Raw genomic sequence first — 19502 nt, forward strand, 5'->3', positions numbered from 1 at the left:
AGTAATTCTTCTATATAAAGTAAATGACATGTGGGAGTATGGTGATGATTACCGCACCCATCCTTCTAAAATAATTCCAGTGCAGAAGAACAGCATGTAGTCTGACCTGGGTATCAGGGGTGTATTAAGGATAGCCAGGGCCCCGCGTGGCCCCCCCACGTGACGGGTCGGAGGTCACCATATACCTGAAACATTATTATTGAAAAAAATAGCTGCCGAGTGAAACTAACCTAAAAAACATCCATTAATCTAAAATTTACCTTCAGTTAAAAAAAATACTTTACCCATAGTATTGAACAGACCAACTTTAATATGTAATCAAGTCTCTTGCCAATTTTCACAAGGTTTTCATATCAATAGTGCAACAAACACAGAATACAGTAGAAAATATTAACAATATAACACTTCCATTACAATAGAAACATCAGTCATTATATCAATAAAGTGTCAAATGCATAACAATAAATAAATATATATTTTTCAAAAGCTGTCAGAACCATAAACTGTAGAAGCAAAGTATCCTCTCCCTAAGCCTAAGCTCCAGCATACCAGATAGTTTGGGGTATGTTACTTGCTACATTTAATAGGTTAATTTGAACTTTAGCCAAGGGATGTTAGTAAAGATTTGTCTCTGGAAGTGTTACCCATTTCCCCTGTATGAGGTTGACCAACCAAACTGGAGGCATGAAGGAAAAAAAAAAGAAAACCAACAGATTAAGGGAAGACCTCACCTTTTCTGAGTAATATAAGACTCATGTTTAAAGCAATACTGCAGTTTTTTTGTATTACGGCACTGGAGTAGAGCCACTAATCTAAGTTCCCTGCCCCTAGTCTCATCCTTACCAACCGGCATCTTCATCTGTATTCCGTGAGTCTCCTGACGTTCTCCAGCAGTTTGTGACCTGCTGGCTTGCTCCAGTGTTTGCTGGCCTATCAGGAAGTCATAACTCAATTTAAGCCCATGAGATCCAGAACAAGGCCAGCAACAGGCCCCCACACTTACACTGAGAGCTTCTGACCATTACTTCAGGTCAGTCCAAAGTTGCAGTCAAAACATGGCTGTGGGACTGAAGCAACGCTGGGAAGAGCTGAAGACAGTGGCTAGTAAGTATAATAATAGGGTTAAGGGACCACTAGTTTAGTTGCACCACTCCAGCGCTGAAATAAAAGAAAACAAACCCTGGAGTGGGGCTTTAACCAGGTGACAAAACTGTCACTAGCAGTGATTACTGTGCAGGCGGAGGAGAGCAGAGGTGTGTGATTCCATATACTGCTCTGCATCTATCTCAGGCTGTGTGGAATAATGCCCTGGTACCTGAGGTAGATGCTGAGCGCTGTATGCGACACCTTCTGATCGGACACTGCAGCTCTCATCTCAGTAGTGTCCTGCTGCCGTGAGACTAGAGCTGTAGTGTGCGATCAGCACTTGTAACAAACAGCGCTCAGCATTTAGCCCAGGTGCCTGAAAGTTAGAAGGCAGATTTTTTTTTTTAACTAGTTAGACATGAGTATTATATACAGAGAAAGCCAGCTCTCATATCCTCTGCGATTGTGCGCTTTATCCTCTGCCTGACACCTCCTGCACATTATTGGGTAACATCATACAGGGAAAAAAGTAAATGCCCCCTTACTTGAAGGGGAAATTGGCATAAAGTTTACAAGTAATTATAAAAACTGAAAATGGCTGCTGTGTCAGTCTGTGTGTTTTGTGAGTAACTTACAGTTTGGCTGGTACTTTGAAGAGGAAACACACGATGGTATGTGCTGTACTTGAATTTTCAATACCTAAAAGAAATGAGGCAAAAAATAATTTTTCTTAACATCTGTTTACACATATACATAGTAACAATCATCCTTCAACCTTAAAAAATAAGTCCATCTAGTTCAACCCATAGCCTAACATGCTGATCCAGAGGAAGGCAAAAAAAAACATGTGGCAAACACTAAGCTCCACATTGGGGAAAAAAATTCCTTCCTGACTCCATACGACAATCAGACTAGTTCCCTGGATCAACGCCCTATCAAGGAATCTAGTATACAGTACTGTGCAAATTAATTGGGACAAAGCCAAAAAAAAACATATTTTTGAATATGTAAGAATAAAATGTTATAATGCACTGTTACATACTAATTTTAGTAAGAAATATGTCCTCCTTTAGCAGATATGAGATTTTCAATGCATTTTGGCATTGATTCTACCAAGTTTTTGCATAAATTCTTCCATTCTTCATCATGGAACCACACTTGTATGGCACTGTTTATCATGCGTTCTTTGGTTGTACAGTCCATTTTGCCAAGACGTCTCTTCACAATGCTCCACAAATTTTCTATAGGATTTAAGTCTGGTGAATTGCCAGGCCAGTCCAGCACTTTTACTTTATTTTCTTCCAGGAATTTCTTCACACACTTGGAATTGTGGCATGGAGAAAAAGTACACTAAACCACTCCTCACAGAAACAAGCTCTCAACTGAAGCTGAGGGGGCAGCTAGCTGTTATTTTCTGACTAAAACCAGTCAAACCACATTTTGTTACTCACGGTTGTACACTCACACCTGTTCAAAAAAGTTAAAACTGGTTTGAATCACTGACTGGTAACCAACTTATGATTTTACTTAAAAAATGCTTTGTCCCAATTAATTTGCACAGCACTGTATAGAACCTGTAATATTATACTTATCAAGAAAGGCATCCATGCCCTTCTTACATGTTAGTAGTGAATCCCTCATTACAACATCATGCGGCAGAGAGTTCCATAGTCTCACTGCTCTTACAGTAAAGAATCCGCGTCTGTGATTATCATTAAACCTTCTTTCCTCCAGACGTAGAAGATGCCCCCTTGTCCCCGTCTCAGGCCTCAGAGTAAAAAGATCAGTAGAAAGGTCTTTGTACTGTCCCCTCATATACTTGTACATAGTAATAAGATCACCCCTAAGCCTTCGTTTTTCCAAACTAAATAACCCCGAGTGAAATTGATAAGAATGTGTGAGTGATATGCGAATGTACTTGAGAAACACTTACTAGAAAGTCACTGGATCTCTGTTTTGTCTTTCTCCAAGAGCTTCTTGGTCCTGACACATGTTCCATTGATCAAAGCATGAGAGAAGTTCCTGCAGACAAACCCTGAAAAACATAATGCGAGTCAGTTCTGACCAGATTGTCATCTACTTTTCTCAGAACGTCTACTTCTACTTCTCTTAACGTGAGAAAATGGCTGTGGATTTTTAACATTTCTTTTACTTTGTTAGTCCCCTTAGGCAACTTGAAACTGAACGTTAGATCACTTGTCTATATTCAAAAGTACTTTTGCATTGCTACATATAGGAAAAATCACTATTGCCTGTGAAGCCCAACCACAGAATGACAGTGTCATGTAAAGAGAACCTATTATGTCCATGTCCTCAAACACTATTGACGCGCCCACTGGGCAGCGGGGTACTTGCCAACCGGGCCTTGATGGATTTGGGGGATGTCACAGTGGCTGGCCCATTCCGTGACCCAGGGTGGTCAGTCCAAAAATAAAAGGGGGGATAAAAATGTAAACTAAAAAGGGGAAGTAGGGTAGGTTTGTAAATGTTCGTGACGCCACCCGTGGTACCCGGTAATGACTACTGGCGCTGCGACAGTCCTCTGAGGCCGGTGTTCCGGGCAGCTTAGTTGGTGCTACTCTCCACGGATAGAGTAGGCCTCAGGGCAGTGTAGATGTGATGTAGAGTGGTGGTTGGTGCTGTGCCGCGGTAGAAAGAACAGGCAGAGATAGCGGTTGAAGTCATCCGAGTCTTTATTCACTTTTTATCAGCTCAGAGCTTCTCTCTGCTGTCACACGGCGAGCTGCGGCCGTCAGGGTGGGGCTCAGCACTTTCCAGGTAGTTCAGGAGCACCTGCCAGGACCCCGCTCTAGTGTGTTCCTCTGTTGCTCAACTTCTCCCGCCGTGTGTTCCCCACTGAGTCCCGTACGGGTGCTGCGATGTCCCTATGGGCAGCGTGTAGTTCCCGGACCGACTGGGCGCCCTTTTTGGTGACTTGTGGTGAGGCTGAGGCGTAAGGCCGGGTCCCTCTGGGTAAACTCAGATTAGGGCATACAGGTGGCGACTCCGCTCCGTCCGTATCCCCCTGGGATCCACATAAGCCTCCGGATTCTTCCGACAGAGACGTGAAGTACAAAGTCAGATCGGGGACCGGTTACCCCTCTTCCGGCCAGGTCCCTCTGGCTAGGCCAGAATAAGGTATACAGGTGGTGGCTCCGCTCTGTCCATATCCCCTGGGATCCTTTCGCCTGTGGAGCTTGACTCCTCTGCTCCCCTCCTGGGCCTCCTACTCTCAGGACCCTGACCGAGACAGAGCCTACAGCAACTCTGCCTCGCTCCTCGTCTCGAGGCCTGAGACCGAGGACCGTGGACCCTCAGCTGGCTGCAGCATTGTGCTGTCTACCGACCAACGACCCACAACCAAAGACAATGATACCAAGATGGCCTCCATATATATATGATCCAGCTAAGTGCTCAAAATAAACGCTTCCTCCACCCTCACTCACTACATGGTTCCCCCTAACTTTGGTTCCCCCCAACTCCTCCAATCCGGCCCGGGGCGGCACTATGGTGCATATAGGCCCCCTTCAGAACTGGAGTGGTGTAGTGTTGAGTGTGTGTTTAGGGTCCTGTGTGGTACTCCATCCTTACCTGGAAGAGGAGATATCACACCCTTAAGTGGGGTGCAATAACTCTGTGGCGACTGAGCCCGCAGGGGCGCCACATTATTGACCTGCAGTGCAGGTTAATAGTATAGAAAGGTGCCCAACTGCTGTACTGAAAGTGCAGCTCATGGGAAAAAAATGGAATTTAAATCATTCCAAGAACCTTTACCGGCCTTCAGTCATACAGGTGTGTACAAAGCGTCTACAATTGCAGCTCATAGCACTGCGAGTGGCTCCTGCAGGCACGTGTGACGCTCACAGTCCTCCCTGGGAAGATGGGGGGGTACTCGGAGCCGGGTCAGATGTTGGGGGATGTAGCCGTGGCCAGGACCCGTTCCGTGCCCAGGGCCGTCACATTAAAAGATTTAATGGGCTTTCAGGGTTGGTGTTAATCGAGTGGTTGTATTGACTACACCACCTGTGGTGCCTGGTGATTCTTCACCAGCTCTGCGTTCAATCCTCTGAAGCGGGATGTAGTGGCAGCAGAAGATGGTACTACTCCCCACAGGAGGAGCAGGGCCTCAGGGAAAAGAGGACAAGAGGATGGGAGCTGTTGTGGAAGATGTTGTGGGGTGTAGTGCGGTGCCGCGTTGCAATAAGAAACCGGAGGCCATAGGGGTAGTCTTCCAAGCTTTACTCACGGTAGAATGCACAGCTGCAAGGCTTCTCCCTGCTCCTCACGGCGCGCTGCGGCCACCAGGACCGGGGGTCCGACAACCTCCAGGTAGTTCAGGTGCTTTGGTCAGGACCCCGCACCAGAGTTTTCCTAGACTTTCCCACTAGGTCCTCTCCTGTCCGTTTGTGGTGCGTGTACTAAGGCCGGGTCTCCCTCTGGACTATGCACAGAACAAGGGTATGGGTGGCGACTCCGCTCCATTACCCGGTGGGATCCACTGAGCGTCCGGGCTTCTCTGACTAAGACTTGTAGTGACAGAGTCAGATATCGGGGGCCGGTACCCCTTTTGCAGCAGGAATCCCTCAGACTAGGCCAGAATAGTGAGGACAGGTGGCGTATACCGCTCAGTCTGCATCCCCCTGGGATCCTTTTGCCTGCGGAGCTTTACTCCTCCGCTCCCCTCCAGGCCTTCTTAAGTAAGGACCTTGACCGGGTAGAGACAGCCGTTAACTCTTGCCCGTTCCTCGACACAAGGCCAGAGTTCGAGGACCGTGTCCCCATCAACTGCAGGTTCACACAGAAAGCCACGTTCAGCGATGAAGATCACAATCAAAGACCTTGAACTTAAGATGGCTGGCTATTAAATATGAATTTAGTACGTGTAACCTCTAAGTGTATCCTCCACCCTCACCCACTACTAGGTTCCCCCTTACTTTCGTTCCCCCATCTCCACTTATCCCGGCTGGGGCAGCACCCTGGTGCCTTAAAGCCCCCCTACAGGTGGGAGAGATGTAGTGTTGAATGCAGAGGTGGGGTCCTGACAGCTGCACCATCCTTACCTCGAAGGAGAGATACCACACCTCATTAAAGAGATGCAGTACCCCTGTGGCGACCGAACCCTCAGGGGCGCCACACACGCCCTGGCACTTTGACTGACAGCTGGCTCTACAGTTGATGCACTGCATCGCGAGAGGTCAAATTGCTAGGGTGTGCTTACAGCAGCCACTCACATACTCACATGTATGACTGAAAACCGGCGGTTCTTGTGATGAAGTCTATTTCTCTCTTCTCTTCTCTCAAACAATCCTGCTATTACATATAGACGCTCAAAAAAATTAAAATATCTTCTGGTAACAGCCACCTGGGGGGGGGGCCAGCAGCTAAGGGTTTATTTGGATCCAAGGGCCCAAGCTGGGGCTGCCACCCATGTGGCTCTTGTGTGGCGTGCCCCAATATGGAGTCTACGAAAATCTTTACAAATTCAAATGGTACGAAGCAATATAAGATTACTCATACCATCACATGTACCACAGTTGGGGTGATCTACTGTGCAAAATGCCCTTGCAACAGAATATATGTAGGCCTTACATCAAGAGAACTCCGAAGAAGAACCAGAGAACGCGTCTTGGATATCAAGGCAGCAAAAGAAACTGACAATGTGGATGAGCTCAAGACATTACCGCGTCACTTTAAGAAGTTTCATAACAGTGACCCTTCTGGTCTCCAGGTGAGTGGTTTTGATAAGGTCTACCCAGGCACTAGAGGAGGTAACTGGAAAAAAATCCTGGCACAGAAGGAGGCAAGGTGGATCACTGTGTTGAACACCTTAACCCCCCATGGTCTCAATTGTTTAATTTCTTTAATATTGTTGGGTGGTTCCTAGTGGAGTGCATTGTATTATGGTCATTTTACTTTTAATTTTATTTTAATTGTTTTTATTCGTTTATACTTACGTTTTCTTCTTTCCTTCTCTTCTTAGTTCTTTCGCCTGACGTTTGCTATTTTTCAGAGTTGGTCATCTTCTTGAGCGTCATCATCACCAGTGCATTTGAACCTCTTTTTATATTTTAAAGAATTTAAATATCTTCTAGTAATATATGTATAATGTCATGCATTTATGTGCCCCATGCCTTTTTGTTATATAAATATATTTTTCATCTCATCATATTTTTCACTACATATTCACTAGCACAATTGCACTGTATGGGTCATATTATATGATAGGTGTCACACTATCTAACATATATCATAGATATATAATTTTTTCATATGATATATATTCTCCTATAACATTTTCACGTTATTATCTCATATACTTTCCCTGCTATCCTGTTATTAATTTCCAGGGCAGTTCCCTTGTTAGCTAGCACTCACACACCTTTTATCTTTGCCCATGGTTTTCTTCATGAGTTCCACAGTGGAACACACACTGACTTCTCCTTTCCTAGACACGCTCCTTTTTTCCTTCGTGTTCCACAGTGGAACGCACACTGATCTCTCTTTCCCCAGACATGCCTATTACATCACTTCTGCTATATGCAGTCCACCCTGAGACGCACGCCGACGCCGCCTTCCACGGAGGTGCTGCGCTCCATGGAGACGCGGCTCGCCCAAGGAGGTCACGATCGGCTCACTGCAGCATGGCGCCATGCAAATATATACATTCATAGATGTTCGAAATTGACTGCCCAGTATGGACATTTTTGATTGGCCAAATTCCCTTTAAATACTTTACATTCACATTTCAACATTACATCCTCGTCAAAGCCAGTGGCAAAACGCGCGTTGGATCCGGGAAGTTCTCAGGGGGTCAGTAATAGTTATCATCATTTCATATTGTGTGCTACCTTTTTACCTGTTGTCATGTATGTCACACGTCATTTGCCATGTAATTATTTATTCTGACTATTTTCTGGTTGATAGAGACATTACTGCTAATGTCCACAGCACTGTAAACCAGATTTTTATTTACATCTAGGGTAGTATGGAGCAGTTTACTTTGCACTGAGCACTTTATATTCTCCCTCTACATACCTTACTATTTATTTATAGATTTTTTATACTGCTAATCCAGTGTAGATTATTCACTATGTGACAGCATTTTTGTGGCACACTTGTAATTTATAATAAGTCTACTTTTGTACCCCCTAGCCTGACCGCTCTCTTTTTGTGTTACTTCTTCTCCCTCGTTTTGCACATACGATTCCGCATGCGGGTTGTCAAGCGTTTTTCAAGCGATTTTAGCATCACTTGGAAAAGTGCTTGACAACTTGGTCACACTATATAAATCCATGCAACCGTTAGTTAAAAAAAAGAATAAAAATGGTAAAAAATAAAAAAACACATTATACTCACCTTCCAATGGCCCCCGGTCTCCTTATCCGATGCGACCCGTCGCATGACTAAATGACGTCATGAAAGGTCCTTTTAGACCATCGCGAGCCGCCGGGGAGCCAGGACGCATCACTAAGGAGACCGGGGGCCATCAGAAGGTGAGTATAAGGTTTATTTTTTATTTTAAATTCTTTGTTTTTTAACAGGTACTATGGTACCCGGGTCTGGAGGAGAGTCATCTTCTCCAGACCCGGGTACCATCCGCACATTGAACTGCATAATATCTGCATGTGTACATGTAGCGATTCAATGCAAGTCAATGGCGGCAAAAACGCCGTGCTTGCGCAAAATAATTGGTAGTGCTGTGGATTTTTCCGCAATGATAATAAGCAGCGGAAACCTCCGCAGCATCTGCACAGCACATGCGGATTATCATTGGGGAACATTGCAGACCTTCTACCAAGCGTTTAAGCGTTCCTGCGGCGAAATTGCCGCTGCGGAAACGCTTAAAAAACGCATAGTGGGCACACAGCCTTACGCGGTGAAATGAGCTGCATCTGGATCTCGTTCACCTAAAGGGACTGTCAGCACAGAATGACTGTTCAAACTAAGTCCCAACTCTCGGTGCTTCATGACGGGGCCAATCATTTATATACACCTTCCCACCTGCTTGTTTGCCCTCTATCCACACCCTCCTCTTCTTTGATTGACAGCTCTGGCTTCATAGAACCAGAGAAGGAAGGAGACCGAGGTGAAACAAGCAGGTGGGAAGGAGTATATAAAGGATTGGCCCACGCCGTGATCCACGGAGCGCTTGTACCTGGTTTCAATAGTCATTCTGTGCTGACAGTCCCTTTAAAATCAGTGTTTCCCAAACTCCAGTCCTCACGGCCCCCCACAGGTCATGTCTTCAGGATTTCCATAGTATTGCACAGGTGAGAGAATTCCTGATTCCTTGATGATACTTTCATCACATGTGTAATGTAGCACCCTGAGGATTCGGCTGCTACAGGGGTATTGCACCTCAAGCCAGAGGTGTGGTATTCCACTCCCGGGTAAGGATGGAGTGTGGAACTGAGCTCAGTAGGCTGCATGCACTACATACATCCCATTTCCGGGGGACAGATCAATGGTACTCCCACTAGGTATATGTGCAGGTACGACAGTGTCTGTCCCTGGCTGGAGTGGGAGGGGGGTGGAACATCCCAGTAGTGTAGGGGCAGATAGGGGGAGCAGTCTGGGTAATGCTAGGAGCTCATTGGGTGCTGGTCACCTGAGCTCACACATAGAGGGAGTATATAAGGTGGGAACCATCTTAGATCAGGGTCAGACAGGCAGACAGTTACCAGTCAGTCTTTTGTAGAGGGTCAAGCAGTCCTGAAAGAAGAGAGAGAGGAGAAGAGAAGGACCCAGAGGGGAAGAAGAGGGAACCCCAAGAGCCCAAATACAACCAGAAGGGTGAAGGGTTGGCACAAGGGTACCGGATCCCAAGCTGGTGGAGGGCACTAATCCTCAGCCAGAGACCGGAGGTTGTGGGCAGGATCTGCCACGACCCCCCCACTAAATCCACTGCGAAGGCACACCGAGTATAGGGTCAGGGAACCCAGAGACAAGGGTTTTACCAACAAGAGGCCCGAGGGAGCCGGACATAAGTGGATCCCTGGTGGGGAAGGCCAGAGAAAAGGAACGTCAGAAAGGGAGCTCAGGATCACGCTCCAGAATTACCTGGGGGTTGGCCGAGTCCAGGACCTGGTGGACGCAGCACGGCTCGGGCGGTCACTCAAGGCCGGAGTGACCAGCACAACAGCAGTAAGTAAAAACCCTGAACTGCACAGCCCGACTCTGAGTCTTATTACCATCCTCACTGCACCACCACAACCACCACCCTCTACAACTGACCCCCTGAGGCTATACCCCTCCCGTTGGGGGTTATACTACCAGAAGCTGCACACACACCACCAGCCTCAGCGGACCCTGCTGCAGCGGCGGCCGTATTGACCGCAAATCAACGGGTGGCGTAGTCGACACTAAAGAACATCCAGCAACATCTGTAGGACTGCCACACTCTGAGCTTGACACCCTGGGCACGGACCGGGTCACCGCCACTCGGAGACTACAACCCCCATCTGATCCGGCTCCGGGTATCCCCCAAACAACACTGGCCCAGGGGGCGCGTCAACTTTGGCGTAGTCGGCAGGATTACGTGCCCGCAACAACCGGGTACTGCGTGCCTGAAGAAAAGTTCACCGTTACCTCAAAAAGAAGTCTCCCGCCGGTTCCGGAGGGTCCCCGCCAACGGACCCCATCACAGGTCGTTTCCCGCCGGTTGTCCGCCATTTGCAGCTTTTTCCCGCCATCCATGGAGTTTCCCGCCACTGGGAGACGATTCCCGCCATTTCCAAAGATTTCCCGCCTTGGAAGAGCGGACGCCATTATGGGCGTGCCAGAGGGTGGCAAAAGGCCACCTCCCATCGTGGGCCAGGTCGAAGAATGGCGCCAAAAGCGGAAACCGCGCCCACCAACAGAGACTGTGATGCTGGAAGTGTCCATCAGCGTGAGAGAACTGCCCCTGGAACTGACAATCACTAAGTTGCCCCGGGACCACCCTCAATGTGGGCGGAGACGGAACAAAAGAGCGAAGATGGGTGCAGCCTGGAGGGGTCTGGAGAGAGCGCACCCGGAGACAAGAAGTCTGGAGAGGAGTCCAGAGAAAGCGTACCCGGAGATGGAGGGAGAGACAGGCAGCACCGACCCAGTGGTCAGGAGCCTGCTGCAAGCAACAACCCCACTAGGCTTAGTGGAGATCCTAGCACAGCTCCCCCGAGACCGGGAGTGTGCACAGACCGCGCTGGAGGGCCTCGCAAGGAGGATGGCCCAGGTGCAGCAAGACACGCTGACGGAGTGGAGCCGTGAGATGGCCCAGCAGACCGGAACCCGTCAGCGGAGCACGCCACCCGAGACGAGGAGACAGACCGCCTCTGAGGATGGTGCAGGAGGAGTGAAGGCCGGAGACGGCGCCGAGAAGGGAGCTGAACGGACGGAGGCAGGTAAAGGGGACGTCTTTACCCCGAGCCGAGAAACCGTGTACCTGTCCCAGCTCCCCGTCGCAGAGCCCGAAATTCCCCCTGCCGTGCCCGTCGCTGCATCGTCACCGTGCCGGACTAGGCCTCAAGTAGAAGCCGCGGCCGCGACCCCTGTGACGTCACACGCCTCGACCCTGAGCGCGACCAAACAGGAAATACCAACGGCCTGGTCGCAAGGTCTAGTACCTCCGGGCGCCGCAATTCCAACAGCGCCCCCTACCTCCGCGGAGCCACCGGCCTGGTCGCAGGGCCGAGTACCCCCGGGCGCCGCCGTCCTTACGGTGCCCTTTACCTTTAGGGTGCCCCAAGCCTGGTCGCAAGGCCTGGTCAACCCAGGCGCCGCTACCATCAACGCGCCCTCAACATCTCGAGTGCCGCACCTGGGCGAAGATCTATTTGCCCAGCACACGTGCCCGGATGGGCAGCCCTTTGTATGGCCCCAGGAGTACTACCAACTGGAACTCCAAAGAGCAAGGCCCCTGTGCGAGCCCCTGATTCCGGCTCCGAAGCCCGTCAGGAGAACCCCGCTCCCGCTAGAAGAAGCACAATTCGAGTGGGACCCCACCGGATGAGACCTCATGGGGTTCACTCAAGAAACGCGGGCAGCCGCAGCAGAGCGAGTGGAGTGCTGCCGCCAGCAGTTGGCAGCCTTCGAGCAAGAGCGGAAAGAGAGGCGGATCCGTGAGCAGCGGCTGCAGGAACAGAGCGCAGGGCAGAAGAGCCGGACCAGGAGGAACCCCCGTGCAGCTCATGGTCCCCGTACCACCGGGACTGTGATTAAATTCAACCTGCAGCATGGGTGGGGCTTCATAAGAGACCACCACACCCCCGGCGACGTCTTTGTCACCCGCAGAGACGTAGAGAGCCATCTGCCAGAGGGACACAGAGGTCGTGACCTGTACGTAGGGGACGAGGTCACATTCACCCGGCACAAGTGTGCCAAAGGACCCTACGCCCTCCATGTGCATCGCCTGACGGAGGAGGAGCTGCGGTGTGAGGAGGAGCAAGAGGACCCGGACGGGTCTGAAGACAAAGAAGGAGCAGGAGGACGCCGTTGTTAAAGTACGGTAAAGAGACTGTAAATAGTTACCCGTCGGGGTACAGTGAACTGTTGCTGCTTTAAATATGTCCCCGTTGGGACAAGTGTAAACTGTTACCCGTATGTCCCTTAATCCCACTGACCGAGGACTGAGAGCGGTCATTCCTTCCTTATACCTGGCCGAGGACTGAGAGCGGCCACTTTCCCCCTGTATATAGTTGCGCTTTCTAAGGCGCCCCCTACTGGTTTTATAAGGAAACCGTTTTTCTACAAGAGACTGTCGCACTTTACCCGGTCACAAGTCACACCGTGGCCGGAGGAGCAAGAGTGTTAACAAGAATATTGATATATATATAATGTTTTATATGTTATTGTTGTTATGAAAAATTGTATGTTTGATGTTTTTATTCTCTTACAGCCCGAGGACGTGCTGTGATTTACCAAGGGGGAATGTAGCACCCTGAGGATTCGGCTGCTACAGGGGTATTGCACCTCAAGCCAGAGGTGTGGTATTCCACTCCCGGGTAAGGATGGAGTGTGGAACTGAGCTCAGTAGGCTGCATGCACTACATACATCCCATTTCCGGGGGACAGATCAATGGTACTCCCACTAGGTATATGTGCAGGTACGACAGTGTCTGTCCCTGGCTGGAGTGGGAGGGGGGTGGAACATCCCAGTAGTGTAGGGGCAGATAGGGGGAGCAGTCTGGGTAATGCTAGGAGCTCATTGGGTGCTGGTCACCTGAGCTCACACATAGAGGGAGTATATAAGGTGGGAACCATCTTAGATCAGGGTCAGACAGGCAGACAGTTACCAGTCAGTCTTTTGTAGAGGGTCAAGCAGTCCTGAAAGAAGAGAGAGAGGAGAAGAGAAGGACCCAGAGGGGAAGAAGAGGGAACCCCAAGAGCCCAAATACAACCAGAAGGGTGAAGGGTTGGCACAAGGGTACCGGATCCCAAGCTGGTGGAGGGCACTAATCCTCAGCCAGAGACCGGAGGTTGTGGGCAGGATCTGCCACGACCCCCCCACTAAATCCACTGCGAAGGCACACCGAGTATAGGGTCAGGGAACCCAGAGACAAGGGTTTTACCAACAAGAGGCCCGAGGGAGCCGGACATAAGTGGATCCCTGGTGGGGAAGGCCAGAGAAAAGGAACGTCAGAAAGGGAGCTCAGGATCACGCTCCAGAATTACCTGGGGGTTGGCCGAGTCCAGGACCTGGTGGACGCAGCACGGCTCGGGCGGTCACTCAAGGCCGGAGTGACCAGCACAACAGCAGTAAGTAAAAACCCTGAACTGCACAGCCCGACTCTGAGTCTTATTACCATCCTCACTGCACCACCACAACCACCACCCTCTACAACTGACCCCCTGAGGCTATACCCCTCCCGTTGGGGGTTATACTACCAGAAGCTGCACACACACCACCAGCCTCAGCGGACCCTGCTGCAGCGGCGGCCGTATTGACCGCAAATCAACGGGTGGCGTAGTCGACACTAAAGAACATCCAGCAACATCTGTAGGACTGCCACACACTGAGCTTGACACCCTGGGCACGGACCGGGTCACCGCCGCTCGGAGACTACAACCCCCATCTGATCCGGCTCCGGGTATTCCCCAAACAACACTGGCCCAGGGGGCGCGTCATGTAATACTGAGGAAATCCTGAAAACCTGACCTGTTGGGTGCCATGAGGACTGGAGTTTGGGAAACACTGCTTTAAATGGAGCGGTGCTGCAGTTTTATTATTCAGCAATTAACAATTTCTTAAGCAATGAGAAAATGCAGTCCCTAATTGATGTCCTCTGACAATAAGCGGATCACGGACAGCAGATGCATTGGGTTCTGCATTTCTTGGAGAATGGGATGGGGCAGCTTCTGTCTTCTCAGTGATACAATCAGGAAGGAGATGCAGCGTGAGACAATCCCTGTCTACATCTTTGATCTGATCATCAATACAGAGGGCTGATTGGTGAAGACAGAGGGAAAGGCTAATAAAATTATTAAAAAAAAACGTAGTTTTTCGGCTGCCACTTCCTCTGGGGTCAGTATGCCAACCTCATTGACTTCATAGCACTTGCCAGAGTGGGCAGACACGATTTTATTGCCTTTACACACGTCACCTCCACACAGGGCGATGCTGCTACGACGCCTCTGTAGTGATCAAACGTGGAGTCAAACAGCAGGGCTTTAAGAGGGCTGCCCTTTTCAATCTTGGGACTAAAACACAAAAATAAGACATCCTGTTAAGGGGGATAAAGGTAAGTAACAGCGTTCAGTCCAGAGTGATGAATTCCAAAAGACAAAGTTTATTCCGCCATCACATAACGTTTCGACCTGTTATAGATCTTTATCAAGTATATACAAAGACATACAGGGATACTGATCCCCTTTAAGGAAAATCAGTGGCCAGAACCCTTTAAATTCCCCTTAAATGGTCCAAAACTGAAACTGTGGGAACAGTATAATCCACTTAGGGTTCAGCAAACTTACAGTCAAGGGTTTGATAAAATTATCTACACCCTTGTGTCTCCAGAAAGCATAGCGTACGTTCACGTGCTGAAAATGCCGACCAGTGCTGGAGTGAGCGGAGGTCCGCAGCTTGTGACACTCCTGCTGTAGTGAAACTACAGGTCCCAGCAGGCTGACGGTCTCTCATCAAGTTATGCTGGGAGCCGCAGTTTCACAAATAGTGCTAGAGGATCCATGTCAGAAATATGAGGCTGCCACTAGGGTCTCTCCCACAAATATGTAATCGGACGTGGAGCAGATCTGCACGTGGATGAGCCATATTCTCTATCTGTGAACATACTACTCCTTCACTCAGATTCTAAGTGGTTCTGCAGCGCATCTGTGCAGAGCAAGCTGTCAATCAAAATCCAGGCCGGGTTTACAGCCGTCGCCCCTGATATAGCGAGCGGTGCTGTGATCCAAGACTGTAGCCGCTCCGTGCACAACGATGAGTGAAGGCCGGCGGCTGCAGGGAGGAAAGAAGTTAATTTTCTCCCGGTACCTACACTATCAATAAGGCGGCCGGGCAGCATTGTAACAATATTTATCTGCAGATTAACCCTATACCTGCAGGTACATAGCATTCTCCAAGGTGACAGGTTCCCTTTAATAAAGAGAAGATGGATAGAGCCGCATTAGTCCGTACTCACGGTGGAAGCCTCCTGACAACTTCTTGAAGAACACTTTCCACATTTGTTCCAAGCTTCTCCGACATCTAATAGAAATAAACAGAGAAATTAATTTCTTAATACAGTTTAGAACTCGGCTACAACGAATCAGAAGAAATGAAACCTGTTTGAAGCTGACAAGCAATCAAGCCCCTCCGTAAGCCACACAGAACATGGCTACTTATGTCATCTGCAGGTGATTAAAGGAACCTGTCATGTTGAAATGGTATAAGATCTGTAGGGGGTGTTGTAGAGCAGAGAAGTTGATCAGACTGATAGACATATCTGTGGGAAGAGAGTCAGCAAAACTGGCATTTTATGCAGTGAAAAGTCCTGCCGTATGTACACTAGTCCAGTGGGCGGTCCTACTAAGTGATTGACAGTTCCCTGTATGACCATGCAGGCAAAGATAGCTGTCAATCACTAGTAGGACCGCCCACTGGACTCATCTGTACAAACAGCAGGATTCCACTGAATAAATTGATACAGGAAAAATATCTATCTTTGTTCCGTATTAGCCAGTAGATAGAAGAGTATTTAGATTTGAGAGTCCTCAGTGGTTGATACCATCTTTTCCGTTAGCCATTAAAAGGTAACAAATTACAAGCTTTCCAGACTACTCAGGTCTCAGGTCTGCCTGATGAAGAAGCCTGAGTCGTCTGGAAAGCTTGCAATTTGTTACCATCTTTTCAGTTAGCCATTAAAGGTATCAACCACTGAGGACTCTCAAATCTAATGAATAAATTACAATTTATACTGAATCTTCTCCCACAAACCTATATATCGTTCTGCTCAGTTTCTCATGGATAAAACCTGTACATCTGAATGGAGCTTTAATGTTGTTATTACAATCATGTAAACGCAGATCACAAAATCTTTCATACGATCATTTTTTTAACACGTAAAACCCCAATGGGTCGTTCTTAGACCTGTGTAGCTTACCAAGCCCAATTTCTAAAAGTTGCAAGAGTGCTGTAAAATAGGAAGCTGCACATTTTTGCGCAAAAATGATGCGTCACAAAAGTTGTTGTTTTTTTTTTAACACCAAAAATTGATGTCAATTCCTCGCTACATTGCCCCTTTTCCAGCCACATTTTGTAGAAAAAAATAAAAAGACAAGGTACAGACAGCGGAGTTAAATTTGCCTACAGGAATGATTTTGATCTGGAGCGCATCGTACCCGGATACAGTCACTAGCCGGGAACGTCAAACATCTTCTCAATTTGTTTCTCCACCCTTTCCGGATCTGCGTTCTTCAAGTCTATCTAAAAGCAAAAGTATAAATACTAATTATTTATCAAAGCTGGACAACATCTAGAAACCATATAAGAAAACTGGCTTAAAATATAGTGTGAACAAGAGTTTAGGGAGAGATGTACAACTGGCACTGGCCTATAAAAGGGATTGTGTAATCGTACAAAACTAGCAAAAATGTAAAGTGCCTGGAAAACAAGGAACGTGCAATTTACCTCTTAGTAAAATCCTATGCTTTCTCAAGAACAGAGGAATTTTAATTTCATATTTTTTTTTAATCAAACCATTTTTATTGAAAAACTCCAACTACAAATATTCCATCTTTCAAGTAACATACATGACATAGTAATTCCATAGTAAAAATATGAACAAAGTATCTGAACTTCAATTCCCATAACCCACCCTAAACCCAAATCCCAACACTCCAGAGAGAACCATTTTCAGAGCAGTTCTAGAATAACGGACTATAGCATTCGTAGAAGGGGAAGAAGATAAAAAAGTGACTAACAAAGGGGTAGCAGCGTTTTAATGTTATCATTTACTGCTTGATGCCTGAGCCGGGGAGTGCACGCTGAAAACTGTTGCAGGCTGCTGTAATCACAGGACACAAGCAAACAGCATGGCATTTCCTATCAGCAGGGAGGAAGTAAAGGGAACAGTAATGAAAGTCTCCTCGTACTCCGCTCCATATTGAAATGAATAGTGTGCATCCTACAAATGCGATGCATACAGCAAACAATTGATTTTCCATACATAGGTTTTGAGTTGACCGCTGGATATACACATGTGTATCACTAATTACCAGAACTGGAAATCGAAAAAAAAGAAGAGCAAGTTTGGGGTGAATCCAGCCTTCATTACTGCACAGCCGCTCAGAGGGATCGGTACTAGGAACAGCAGGAGCGCCGGCGATGGTCACAGATTTACCTGCTGCGGGACTGAAGGAGTCTGATCGTGCTCGGCTCGAAGCTTTTTACCTGGTTTACGACAGGAATAATTGAAAGCTGTGCTTCAAAGGCGAGGAAGAAGTTTGCCACCGTCTATTAGAAAATAGACAAACTTAGGATAGAAACAATATGAACATATACCCTGCTATAAGTAAGTAAAAAGCAATAGGAAATATATATAATATAGGGTACTTAGTAAACATGTTGTTTGATTAAAAAAAAAGCCATCCCACCAGCACCAAGGTGTACCCAGTCAGTTATGTGAACTATATAATAAAATACACTTTAGTACAATATTAGTATCTTGTCCCTTTAAATCTGCAGCTACTTCTGTCACCATGGTAACTGCATTCATACTCAGCCAATAGGATTGCTCGGTTTGAATTTGAAGAAAAAAAAAAAAAGTTCTATATGGTCAGTTTGTTCCATCTCATCTGAGTGTGAAGACAGACACCTGCGATCAGCGAGATTATAGGTATAAGACGTGATATAATATAACGGACGGAGCCGCATCCCATCACACGCACTCAGCGACCACAACTGACAGGAATCAGCACATTTATCAGAGGAGAAGTCATTATTCCCCAACACATGATAAGTGACAACTTCTAGATCTGCTGGGAACCCAACTAATCCCTGCTAGTACCTCCCCGGACCACCGCTCCATTCATTCTCTATGCAGGAGAAAGCTGAGTACAGCGCCCCCCATAGAGAATGAACGGACCGGCGGTTGAACATTTGCACTTCGCTCACTTCTATCTATAAGTGCTGTTCTGCTGATTGGGTCATAGCGGCCAAACCCACCGATCTAAGAGTCATCACCTATCCAGAGATCAGTGAGAACTTGTTCCAACTAGACATCCCCTTTAATGGAAGAGATCACATCTCTAACAGCCAATCCTATTCATTCCCAATCTTCCCTGTGCCCAGTAATGCCCCTGGGTATATCGCCAATATGAGCCAATCACCAAACCCTCTGCTGACTGTTCCCCATGTTTTATAGATTTTGGATCCGTTTCTACAAGAGAAGATCTCAGCGGCCACCATGGGGATGGGTTACTCTGCCAGCGATGGAGCAGGTAGTATCCACCAGCCTGTGATATCTCACCTTCCTCCATATTCTGCTGTTACATGCGTTTCTTCAGCTTTGCCCCTTCCCAACAGAACCAATTGATGGTTTTTTTCTGTTTTTTCCTTGGCTTTTTCCAAGGGCTATAACTTTTTCATGTCTGTCCACATAGTGTGAGGTCTTGTTATTTTGTAGGACGAGCGGTACTTATAAATCACACCATTCATTTACCACATAGTACTAGAAAACGGGGAAAAAAGTCCAAGTGCAGTAAAAGTGCGAGGAGAAAAAAAGCCTGACCCTGTTTTTCTGGGAACGGTTTTAACGGCGTACATAGTGTGGTGAAAATGACCTGGTAATAGGATCCTACTCCTCAGTGTGATTACAGCAAGACCAAACTTCTCCAATAGTTTTGGCAAAAGAAAAAAACTTTTTTTTATGGTGTCACCATTTTTTCTGAGACCCGTAACATTTTCATTTTTCGGGTTGATGGAGCTGTGTGGAGCTTAT

Source organism: Phyllobates terribilis, unplaced genomic scaffold (assembly GCF_046119375.1).
Source record: "Phyllobates terribilis strain yellow unplaced genomic scaffold, ASM4611937v1 Scaffold_150__1_contigs__length_4496277, whole genome shotgun sequence".
Lineage (NCBI taxonomy): Eukaryota > Metazoa > Chordata > Amphibia > Anura > Dendrobatidae > Phyllobates > Phyllobates terribilis.